This window comes from Lissotriton vulgaris, unplaced genomic scaffold, assembly GCF_964263255.1.
Source record: "Lissotriton vulgaris unplaced genomic scaffold, aLisVul1.2 SCAFFOLD_2060, whole genome shotgun sequence".
Lineage (NCBI taxonomy): Eukaryota > Metazoa > Chordata > Amphibia > Caudata > Salamandridae > Lissotriton > Lissotriton vulgaris.
The window spans coordinates 11,958-23,914 of record NW_028242501.1 but is presented as its reverse complement, the minus strand read 5'-3'; positions in this window follow the sequence as shown (position 1 = coordinate 23,914).

Here is an 11,957-nt window from a genome sequence, read left to right as displayed (position 1 = left end):
TTGTGGCAGCGGTCCCGAAAGCTTGTGGATGCCCGGCAGTCCGCTCTGCGTCACTCGAGGGCCCCTTCGAGAGGAAGGTTGTGGGACCAGTCACAGAGGCATCATCATTCCTCGTCGAAGTCTTCGCACTCCTCTGGTAAGTCGAAGCACAAAAAGAAGGAGAAGAAGCATTGTTGCTCTTTGCCTTCTCCCCATCCGTCGGCTAACGCGATGCGGGACCCAGAGCCTCGACGCTCTCTGGCTCCTTCCTCAGAGCCCGCTTGGACAGCTCCGCACTCCCTGCCCAGCTTCGTCAATTTAATGAAGTACTGCACAGCATCTTTGGGCAGCCAGCCTCCACAGGCGTGCCTTCGGGCCCCACAGACTCGGTTGGGGGTCATAGGCCTTCGATGTCAGCTGCTCCGGCCCCAGCTCCAAAGGGTTCCCAAGAATCCAGGCCTGGTTCTCGATCATGCCGTTCACCTCACAGTACCTTCCCCAGTGCCTTTTCTAGTGGTGACACCCCTGACGCAGGTTGTGCCCCCAACCGGTGTCGATCCCAGCCTCACCCTGACGTGGACACGGTTCTGTGTGGAAATTTGTCAGAGATCAGTGTTAGCATTTAGTAGAAGCCATCTTGTTTCCAGCAGCCATCTTGTTGACCATGTGCTCGCCATGGCTCTTTCCTTCTTCACTGTTGTTTGCCCTTATGCTGTGATCAAACACTGACTATATTTACCCTCTGTTACTTTGCACATGCTCAGAAGAGTCTGTAGCTGCCCATGCACCTGTTTAGGTTTGTTACTGTCAGAATATCTTTGCTAAAGTCAGCAACTGTTGGCTCCTCCTTCTTTGTTGACTGCATTCTCTGTATGACCATCTATGTATATAACTTCCTATGTGTGCTTGTACCGCCTTCTTTTGAGCCCTTGTGTGGGTATAAAAGGCCCATGGTTGTGTGAATGTAGTTCCTCCTCATGAGGTTTAATAAATAGTTTTCTTGATATTTCAGCTTCTGTGCCAACTTCTATTTATTGGTCTGAGGACTTGTGTTCAGAGTAGGGCGAACCCTTAGCACCGGTAGGCCTTGCTGAGGTCTACTTCTATAAATTGGTGTCCAACCAAGTGGGACTTATCGGTGACTCGGATGCCCAAAGGAGTGGTCGAAACAGAGGATTGGAATCTCGCTACAGACGATCACTGCCCGATCACTTGGCAACCACGGCGTTTTTCCTCCCTTCCTTATTTGACCCTCCAGGCGGTGCCGGTCCTCGACTGAGATTCCTTCTGGTGTTCACCTTGCAGAGACCATTTGGTCGATTCAGAACTTGGCACTTCGAATCAGGAGACTTTTGCTTGGTAAGGTTGTTTGTTGCGATGCTTTTTGGTTTTGGAATTGTATGGAAATTGGCCAATATTTGGAATTTGGATATATATGAATTGCAATATATATAGACAGGTAATGAGGAGATTTTTCTCTACTTTTTATAAAATTTAAACTGCACACCGTAACTTAAGTGCTACTTTGCATATAATATTGCATATGCTGCAATATTTTTGGCATGCCTGTTCTTAGCACACTTCGTGGAATGTGTTGCTTTCTTGGAGGTACCAGTATGGAACTTGAACGGAATCAGCTGGTTCCCCTGGAGGGGACACCAAATAGAGACATGTATATTAAAATGGTATTTCTTCTAAAATGTACAGCACGTTCTGGAATAAATATACTAGTAAGGGTGGCCTATAAATTGGTCATTTGATCTTAAAAAGATTCAGTATGTGGAGCAATGGATGTTTAAACGTAAAAGTAGACAGGATATATTTGATTGTGTACGAATGTGAGAGTAAGAAGCACGTGAACAAGTGAAAAAAGAGCAAGCTTTATTAGAAAAAGAGCAACGCAAAAATATCCACGCAAAAGCGTTGGAACTAAAGAATAAAGAAATGAAGGAAATAAAAGAGAGAGGATAGGGAGCATCGTTTACAGGTAAATGGCCAATACCCTGTCCCCCGACCCCTTCACCATCTACTCAATAAACCACAGGACGATTCCATTTTGTTAGATCGTTCCCCGACTCCATACACTTTTCCCTCTGCTACTACTATTGATTCTGATGATGATATTTGTCCTATAGATCAGAATCAGTTAGGAACCGATGCTCAGCGTCGGACTCGCTCAATTCTACCGGCTGATCGTGCAGCCGCTCTTAGATCAGCTGCTCGCAAAGCAGCTTGTGATAACATTTCTGCTACAGATCTTTTAGCCAATGTACAACAATGGCAGGATAGGGAACTGTTATATTTTGTCAAAACGTTAACCACAGAACTAATTGCACGGTTTAGAAATAATTAGACAGAGTTAGAGCCTCTTGATATAGCAAACGATAGTAAATAATTGCGTGATGGTCTTTTTCTCCCTTTCCAGGTGGCTGACCTGATTAGACGCGTGGTTAAACTATGAGCTGATGCACTCCATTTGCGAGAGGAGAAAAAGGCAGCTGCTGCAGCTGAGCAAACAATTCAGACCTCCGTGCCGCAGGATGCTGCTTCAGAGACAGATAAGAATATTGTGTTTCATGGGAAACCTATGCGGGAAGCCACACCCTTGTATGTCCTGCCTAAGAGTACGGGATCAGATGATAATAAGGATTCCACTGATGCGAAGGGTTATTTTATTTATAATCGGGTTTATGCTCCCAGGAGTAGAGCAGATGTCATGGCTCTTAAAGCTGCTTTGCCTGACCCACGGAAAAATCCGTCCGTCTTTTATGAAGAAGTTGAGGGAGCTATTAATTCTTGTACAATGACTTTGTCTGATATTGATATGTTTTTTGGGCTTATTCTACCCCCTGATATGTGGCGATCTATTCGTAAAATCGATGATCATGTAACTTTTGGGTATGTTTGGAAGGAATTAGAGAGGATCGATTCCGAAAGGGAACCCGCACAGAAACCGCAACAAGTGATTTTAGATCTTCCAAAGGCTATAGTAGTTAAATTGAAAACTCTTATTCCAGCCAAAAAGATAGATTGGACTATGTTAGCATCCTGTAAGCAAAAAGCAGATGAATCGGTCTCTGACTTCTTTACATGTTTTGAGGAGGCATTCCACAACTTTAGTGGCCAGTCATTGACAGATGACACGGGCAGGCATCTGTTTGTTGATAAATTTGTCGCAAACATGTTGCCAGGAATAGCTAGTCGCCTGAAGGCCAGCGAAAGTTCATGGACTACGTCTTTCCCAGTCTCTCTTTTGACTATGGCTCAGTATTATGAACCACAGGAATTGGAAGCTAAGGCCATGAGGATAAGAAGACTAAGCAGTTCAAAACAAAGGTTATGCTAGCTCAGGCTTAGGGCCCGTCCTATAGAGGCGGTGGCAGAGGCGGACGTGCGTCTTATTGGCCGAGCTTGCCCACTTATGCTAGACCAACTCTGTCTTCTGATCAGTGTGCGTATTGTAGGAAGATTGGACATTGGCCTGTTGATTGTCAAGCATTGCATGCTCAGCAGTATCCGCTTGGACGGGGGCAAGCGAGAAGTCATCTGGGGTATTTAGGATATAGAGGAGGCATGGATGACCGCGCTAGGTTTGACACTGTTGCTCATAATCAGACTGCTTTCAATACCTTTGATAGACGGAACCAATATCATATGTCTGATGGTACAACCTCAATAGTGCCTCTTTCCTTATTGCTCCTAAGCATCCTATCCAAGAGCCAATATACCAGGGTCTTGTCCCTAAAATTAACAATAATGCAATCACCACAAGCACACACAACCACACACACACAGCCACACACAAACACAACACACACAACCACAACCACACACACACAGCCACACACACACAACCACACACACAACCACACACATATCCACAAACACACATGCAACCACACACAGCTTCGAAATTCAACTGCTGGTGGAATCCCAAGAGCTCGATGTTCTGTTCGTGACGGAGACTTGGACTCGCCCTGATTGTCAGGTTGATCCTGATTGTGTGTGCCCGCCTGGTTTTAAAATTCTCCACATTCCAAGGCTGAATGGAAGAGGTGGGGGGGGTGGGGGTCATATATAGGGCCTCCTGGCATATTGGGACCTTGGATATGGATTTGGTTAATGGGTTGGAGCTACTCGGCCTGTCCATAAAAAATGACTCTGGACTCATTTTAACCGGGGTTATCTGTTATAGACCCCCTGGAGCCTTCAGCGTTCAGCAGCAACAATTCTTCTTATCCACCCTTACTAACATGGCAGCCACTCACAATAAACTGATAATTCTAGCTGATTTTAATTTGTGGTCAAATGGCTCCCTCGACTTTAGGTTTTTTAACTTACTTCACTCATGTGAAGACCTTGGCCTCTTCCAGCAAGTCGCGGAAGCCACTCACAAGGAAGGCCATCGCCTTGATTTAATTTTTTCTGTCCCCCATCTGCTTCATATGGGGGAAATTCTGCCTATGGATTGGACAGACTACTGCTTAATAAAATTTTACATTAACACTAATGTGGCCCAGTCTCGGGCGCCGCATGCTACCATGGAATTTCTATGTAGAGATTGGAAGGCTCTTGCTCGGCAGAGGACCTCTAACTTGGTGTTCAAGGTTGGAGATTGCTTCTCCTTGGACAAGTGAGTCGATGAGAACTATGCCTCGCTGTGCCTTAAGATTACCTCGGCTGTGGACTCTTACGCCCCCCTCAAAGAACACAGCTGCAAGGGTAGAGTTTCTGCCCATTGGTTTAACGACTCCTTGAAAAATCTGAAATTAGCTTGTAAACAGGCTGAGAGAAGATTGAGGCGGGGATATAATGATTCAGACAGGGTGCTTTGGAAGCGCAAAATCCTGGAGTATAAGACCTTGAATTGGAAATCCAAAGCTGACTATTTCTGCTCCGCGCTCTGCAATGCTGCGAATAGCTCCAGGAGCATCTTTACCATACTGAATAGTCTCACCAGAACTCGATACCCCCCTCGCAGGAACACTGTGAGAACTTGGCTAAGTTCTTCAGAGAAAACATTTAATTGATCATCAAGGATCTTGAGGGTTCCTCTAAGTCCAGCAGCTCCCTGGCCCTGTGGGATCGGGCCTCGGAGAGTGTAGACATTGGCCCCATCTGGCAGCTTGCTGATCAACTATCGGAGTTTCTGCCTTAATGGAGGAGGGTTTCAGCTCGCTGGCATGGGGTATCTCCTCCGGCTCGCCCATGGACTCGGTCTCACTCAAGATCTGGAAAGAGTATGAGAGAGAACTTTTCCCTACTCTTTGCCTGATCTGTAACCAGTTACTGGCCAGTGGTATAGTCCCCTCTCACTGGAAGCAGGCCCTGGTATCCCCACTGCTGAAAAAACCATCCCTGGATCCCGAGTGTTCAAAAAACTACAGGCCGATCTCCTTACTACCTTTTCCTGAAAAAAATTGTTGAACGCTAGGTTAGCATATATCTCTCTAAACATCTGGAGCAGCATCAGTTGCTGGAGGAGTTGCAATTTGGATTTTGTCCTGCCCACGGGACCGAGATGGCCTTGGTGACCGTTATGGATGAGCTTCAAAGGTGTGCAGACAGGGGACAGGCAGTTGCACTGATCCTGCTCGACTTGTCTGCTGCTTTTGACACAGTTAACCACGAGATTCAACTGAGAAGATTGAGTGAGGCTGGAGTGAGAGGCTGTGCCCTGCGTTGGTTTTGATCATTTTTGCAGGTTAGACAGCAGGCGGTGTCCCTCCCGCCTTTTCAGTCTGCTTTCTCTCCTGTGCCGCATGGGGTCCCTCAGGGTTCGGCAATTAGCCCTATTTTGTTTAATCTTTACTTAAAACCCTTGATTACGGTCATCAAATCCTATGGGATTAATACCATAAACTATGCGGACGACACTCAGTTGATCCTCTCCTTTGAGGGTGAGGATTCAACACCTTTGGAGGTGTTTCATGAGTGTCTGCGGGATACGGCCGGCTGGCTACAGAACAACTCCCTTCAATTTAACGCGGCAAAGACCGAGGAGCTCTTCTGTGCAGGGAGTAGGATTACTCGACATTTCCCTGATGATTTCTGGCCCCCTGAAACATCGGTAAAAGTTCGACCAGTTAAAGCTGTCCGCAACTTGGGCATTATGCTGGACAGTAGACTTACAATGGAAGGTCAGGTCGCGAAAACAAAAACTTGCTGTTTTGCAATCATTAGGTCCCTTCGGAAGATCCTGCCTCTATTACCTTCTCATGCGCGTGCTCTTGTGGCTAGATGTACAATCCTGAGCAGGCTTGATTACTGTAATGCCCTCTTACTTGATTCCCCTAGCTTCCTGTTGAACAGGCTTCAAAGAATTCAATCAGCTGCAGCTAGATTAGTTTTAGGGCTGCCTAGAAGATCGTCCGTGTAAGCAGCACTGGCTGAACTCCACTGGCTCCCTCTTAGGCAGAGAGTACAATTCAAGACCTTTTGCCTTGTCTTTAAAGCCCTTCACGGACTAGGACCCCCAGCAATGCAAACAAAATTTGCTTGGTACTCTCCCACTAGACTGCTTCGTTCTTCATCGGCTAGACATACTAGTGAGAGTACCTAGATTTAGAAAAGTCAGGTCAGCGGGTAGATCTTTTGGAGTGGCAGCGGCCAAACTGTGGAACAGCCTCCCTTGGGAGATTAGGCAAATTAGGGAACTTCTCCTTTTCAGGAAATGTGTGAAGACCTGGTTGTTACCAAAGCCATAGTCTCTTGTGCTCGCCCGACTCATATTTTCGCCTCTCATGTAGCCACCAGCGCCAGGATGCCTGTATGGTGGCAGTGCGCTTTATAAGTTGATTAAGTACATAAATAAAGTAGATAAATAAACCACACACACACACACACATACACACAACCACACACACACCACACCCAACCACACCCACAACCACACACAAACACACACACAACCACACCCAAACAACCACAAGCACACACACAACCACACACACACACAACCACAAACACAACACACACAGCCACACATACACAACCACAAACACAACACACACAACCACACACACAACCACACACAAACCACAAAAACACATACAACCACACACACACAACCACACACACACATATACACACAACCACACATACAACCACACAGACAGCCACATAGACAACCACACACACAACCGCACACATACAACCACACACACACACAACCACACATACAAATTACACATCATTAAATACGCTAAAATCCATCATAAAACGCATGCACTTATAAAAGCCTCCGTTGCCCCAATTAAGGTAACATTATTTTACTAGAACTCATTGAAAAGGACAGAGATAAGTACCTTCACTCTTTGCATAAATTCCCCAATAGCAATGGCAATATCTAAATGGATCATTTCAGTCACCAAAGTTACAGCCTGGGTCCTAGATTTAATATCAAATTTCTTAAATATCGGTTTTAAAAACATAATTTGTACATCTAGAAACTTCAGGCAATCTAATAAAATATGTAACAAGTCACATGATTTACCCACAGTGCAAATGCATTTCCGTCTTGTCAATCATTGAGCTTTTTCAGCGGGCACGCCGCATTCACGCCGGAGTCAAGCCAGAGTCCAGCCCGTCTGCGCCCGTCCGCGCACAGGCCGGGCGCAGGGCCATGGACTCTGTAAAAAATGTCATACCCAGGCGCTATGATAGACAAGACCTGCTGGCCTTACAAACAAAGCCCTGTTGTGACTCAAACAATTTTGATCCCTCACACTGGGCAGGACCAGTGAGGTGCCAGGCCTGCCGCCACACTTTTCTGTGGTCCCAGGTTTCGGCCTTCTCAACACCCCAAGATAGCTTTAAAGCTGCCCTAATAAATGCCAGATCTGTACCGAGGCATGCCCAGCATATCCAGGACCTATTGATTGATGACAACTTAGATTGTCTCTTCATTACGGAGACATGGCTTAAACCCTGGTGCACCCCAGATGTGGTTCATGCCCTGCCCCCTGGATATGGTATACAAAGAGTAGATAGAGAGAATGAACAACGAGGTGGAGGAGTGGCCATCATATATAGGGACTCCCTCAGCTGCTCGACGGTACCACTGCAAGAGTTGACAGATGCAGAAGGGATGGGTTTTATAATTAAAATCAATGACAACTTCTCCTTTTCGGGGGCTTTGATCTACCGCCCACCAGGACCCTGTGCGGGTTTCCTGAGTAACATAGGAGAGGTGCTCAGCCCATTGATACTTAGGTATTCTAATTTCACTCTGATGGGTGATATAAACATCCACCTTGAGTCCACTACCGATAATTCTGCCGCCTCCTATCGGGAAACCATGGAGGTCATGGGCCTGACTATCCTAGACACCCCAGCCACCCATGAGGCAGGGCATACAATAGATTGCATTGCCACCAACCTAGATGCTTTGACAACCTACCCCCTTAGACCCCAAATATGGACTGACCATATGCTGATTCCTTTTACGTTCCCTCTTATGTCCTACCGAGAAAACGATTTTAAAAAGGAACACAGCATGGTCACAAGGGATGAATGGAAAACGATATTGTCCCACCCAGAACTGATAACCATAGCCAGGAACTGTAGACCCCAGCTGGTAGTACCTGCTAATCCCATCAGCTTCAGAACATGGATGAATGATCTGAAAGGCACAGTTGGGCAGGGAAAAAACAGAATGAGGAAGGGTAGAAAGAAAACATCTGCACCCTGGTTCGATCGAGATCTCAAAGATAAACAAGGAGAGCTCAGAAGAGCTGAAAGAAGCTGGCGGAAAAATTACTCTAGCCTAGAACGCAGCAAATACAAAAGGATAAAAAATACCTATCATGCGCTGATCAAACAAGCTAAAAAAAGGTACTTCTTGCTGGCAATAGAAACAGCCAGCAGCAAACAAAAGGAAATATTCAAAATTGTTAACGGCTTTAACAAACCTAAATGTTTAGCGCAGGACATCCCGCCCTCGCAGGCACTCTGTGATAAGATCGCAGATTTCTTTGAGGGAAAAGTACAGGGGCTGACGAAGGACTTTGATGTTCCTATATTAGAGCCCAGAATAGAGGAGGATATAGTGAGGCAAGGAGCCATGCAGCTGAAAACTTTCCTTCCAGTTAGCCTGGAGGACACCAAAAGAGGAATTCTGGCAACAAAATCTGGATCCCCCTTTGACCCCTGTCCAATTAGACTCTTGCACCTCATTGTGGACATCGCCAATCCGATTATAAATGCCATTGTCAACACCTCACTGTCCACAGCCAAAGTCCCCCCTGAGTGGAAACTGGCAGCGGTGAAACCACTGCAAAAAAAACAACTCCCCGACCCCACCACATTGTCGAACCTACGACCCATCTCACTACTTCCGGCCCTGTGTAAAGTTACAGAGTCAATTGTAAATAAACAACTTACTCGTTTCTTGGAAGAGAGTGAGGCATGGCACCCTAACCAGGCAGGTTTCAGGGCCCAACATTCCACCGAATCGGCCCTCCTGTTCACCACAGAAACTATCCGCTCAGCCCTAGACCAAGGTAAGAAGGCCGTCTTGATTTTATTAGACCTATCGGCGGCCTTCGACACGGTCTCACATGCCATCCTATTAGACCGGCTAATAACATCTGGCGTCACAGGGACAGTGCTTGAGTGGATAAGAAACTTTTTAAGTGACAGGAGGCAAGTGGTGACCCTGGGGGAATTCTGCTCCAGTGAAAAAGCGCTGTTGACGGGAGTTCCGCAGGGTTCGAGCCTGAGCCCGACCCTGTTTAATGTTTATACCGCACCCCTGATAAAATTGATTTCGTCATTTAGCATAGACGCCATAGCCTATGCCGATGACACACAACTTATCCTGGTAATGGATAAGGATAACCAAGCCTGGGAGGAAAATCTCAAAGGTTGCCTAACGGCCACCTTCGAATGGATGCGTCTAAACCATCTGAAATGCAATACAGGCAAAACAGAGATCATGCCTATAGGCCCAAATAATGAGTTCATCCCACGATTATGGTGGCCAGAAAAAGCTGAAATACCACCTCATACAACCAACGTGGCCCGTAATCTGGGGGTGCATTTTGACTCTGACCTGTCTTTTAGACAACAAGCGGCTAGAGTGGCAGGCATGTGCTTTGGGGTAATAAAGGGACTGAGAAAGTTCTTTGATCTTTTGCCCCTTGAAGCAAAGAAAACAGTTACGGTTGCACTAGTAACATCACGCATCGATTACTGTAATAGCCTCTACGCTGGCACAAATAAAGCTGTCACACACAAACTCCAGATGGTGCAACATGCAGCTGCGAGGTTGGTTTTAAAGTGGCCGAAAAGATCATCTGCAACCAAAGCCCTTAAGGCATTACATTGGCTGCCTATTATAAAAAGGGTCTTGTTTAAAGTACTCTTAATCACTTTTAGAGCTGTCCACAACTTAGGCCCATCCTACCTGAGGAAAAAATTCAGCAGATACTGCCCAACCAGAGCACTGCGTTCTTCAACGGCCAACCTGCTTACTGTCCCAAGTTTCAGACTTAAAACTCGAGGGGGTAAATCCCTGGCGGTACTGGGAGCAAAGGCCTGGAATACTCTTCCCCCCCAGTTGAGATCACTGGATAAAGAAATAGATTTCCGTAAACACCTAAAAACCTGGATCTTTAATCTACAAGACACGACTGCCCAAAGCCTAGTGTAATTCGGGTCTCGGTCAAGTAAGCATAGGAACTACCTAACATCTGGTGGTCCTTTCTGGGCGCCTAGATGCTCCTTGGAGCGATTGTCGCGCGTTATAAATTGGTATTTACATTACATTACATTACATTTTTACCACATTATTTCCATAGCACGGGTCCACCTTGATTCTTACCCTGAAAACCTCTCTTCGTAATTGACAATCAGGTAACCTATCAATGTAGGGAGAACATTGTTCATTTTTCCATGTGTCAATCATAAAGCGCACTGAGATCTTATTAGCGAGGTGATTTGGATCATGTGCCTTAGATCTTTCCTTCCCCAACGTTCTAAGTACTTTCTTATCAATACTAATCGTATAGGTGATGGAGCACAGTTTAACCTTCATCATACCACATAGCTTCTTCATGATCGCCTTAGTCTCTCTTGCCCCTTTTAATTCGCTATTCTGTATTTTGTTTTTACACCACTGTGATATTTTGGTGTTCTCGCCTACTCCTAGGCGTTGCCAGAAGCGGAGTAGGGCTATACTGGCTAGAATGCCCTAAGAAGTCAGACCTAATTCAAGTCTTATGGCCTAGACCATTGTTGACAAAGGGAGCGTGAATAGGTTTTTAAACTTTTTGCCTTCCTCTACATCCCAGCACTCTTTGCCGCTCAAATATAACAGTTCTGCGTCATACAGAAATTGCTGGGGTACCATGGCCGAGTAAGCTTTTAGCACTAGTCTATCTGACATTGCCCCATAAGCTTTATTAAACAGTTTCAGGCCGCTAATCGATGCTGACGCCTCTAGGTGAGTATACCATTTCATACTTTTTTCAAGCCATAATCCCAAATATCTATATTCAGTGACCGTTTCTACTTTCTCTGACCCCATCCACCATGTGAACCCAGCTTTCCTCCGACCAAAGCTCAAGGCTTTAGTCTTGTCCATATTAATCACAAGTTTTTTCTTGGTGCAGTAATCCTTAAATATATTTAGTTTCCTTTGCAAGCCAACTTCAGTCTAATCCATAATCACCAGATCGTCGGCATAGAGCAAACATGCAATATGCTTACCATCTTGTTTCGGGCTTGCCCCATTGACATTCTCCAGGGTCAACGGCAAATCTGCTAAGAACAAGGAAAACAGCAGAGGGCCAATACACATCCCTGCTGCAACCCATTTCCAATCTCAATCCTCCCAGATAAACTTCCATCTATATCTAAAATTATCTGGGCCCAGTTCTTAGTATGGAGTATTTGAATCAGACTTAACAAATCTTTTGAGATACAGTAGCTAGTTAAGGCCTCCCACAACAGCTCCCGGTCCACCAGATTGAAAG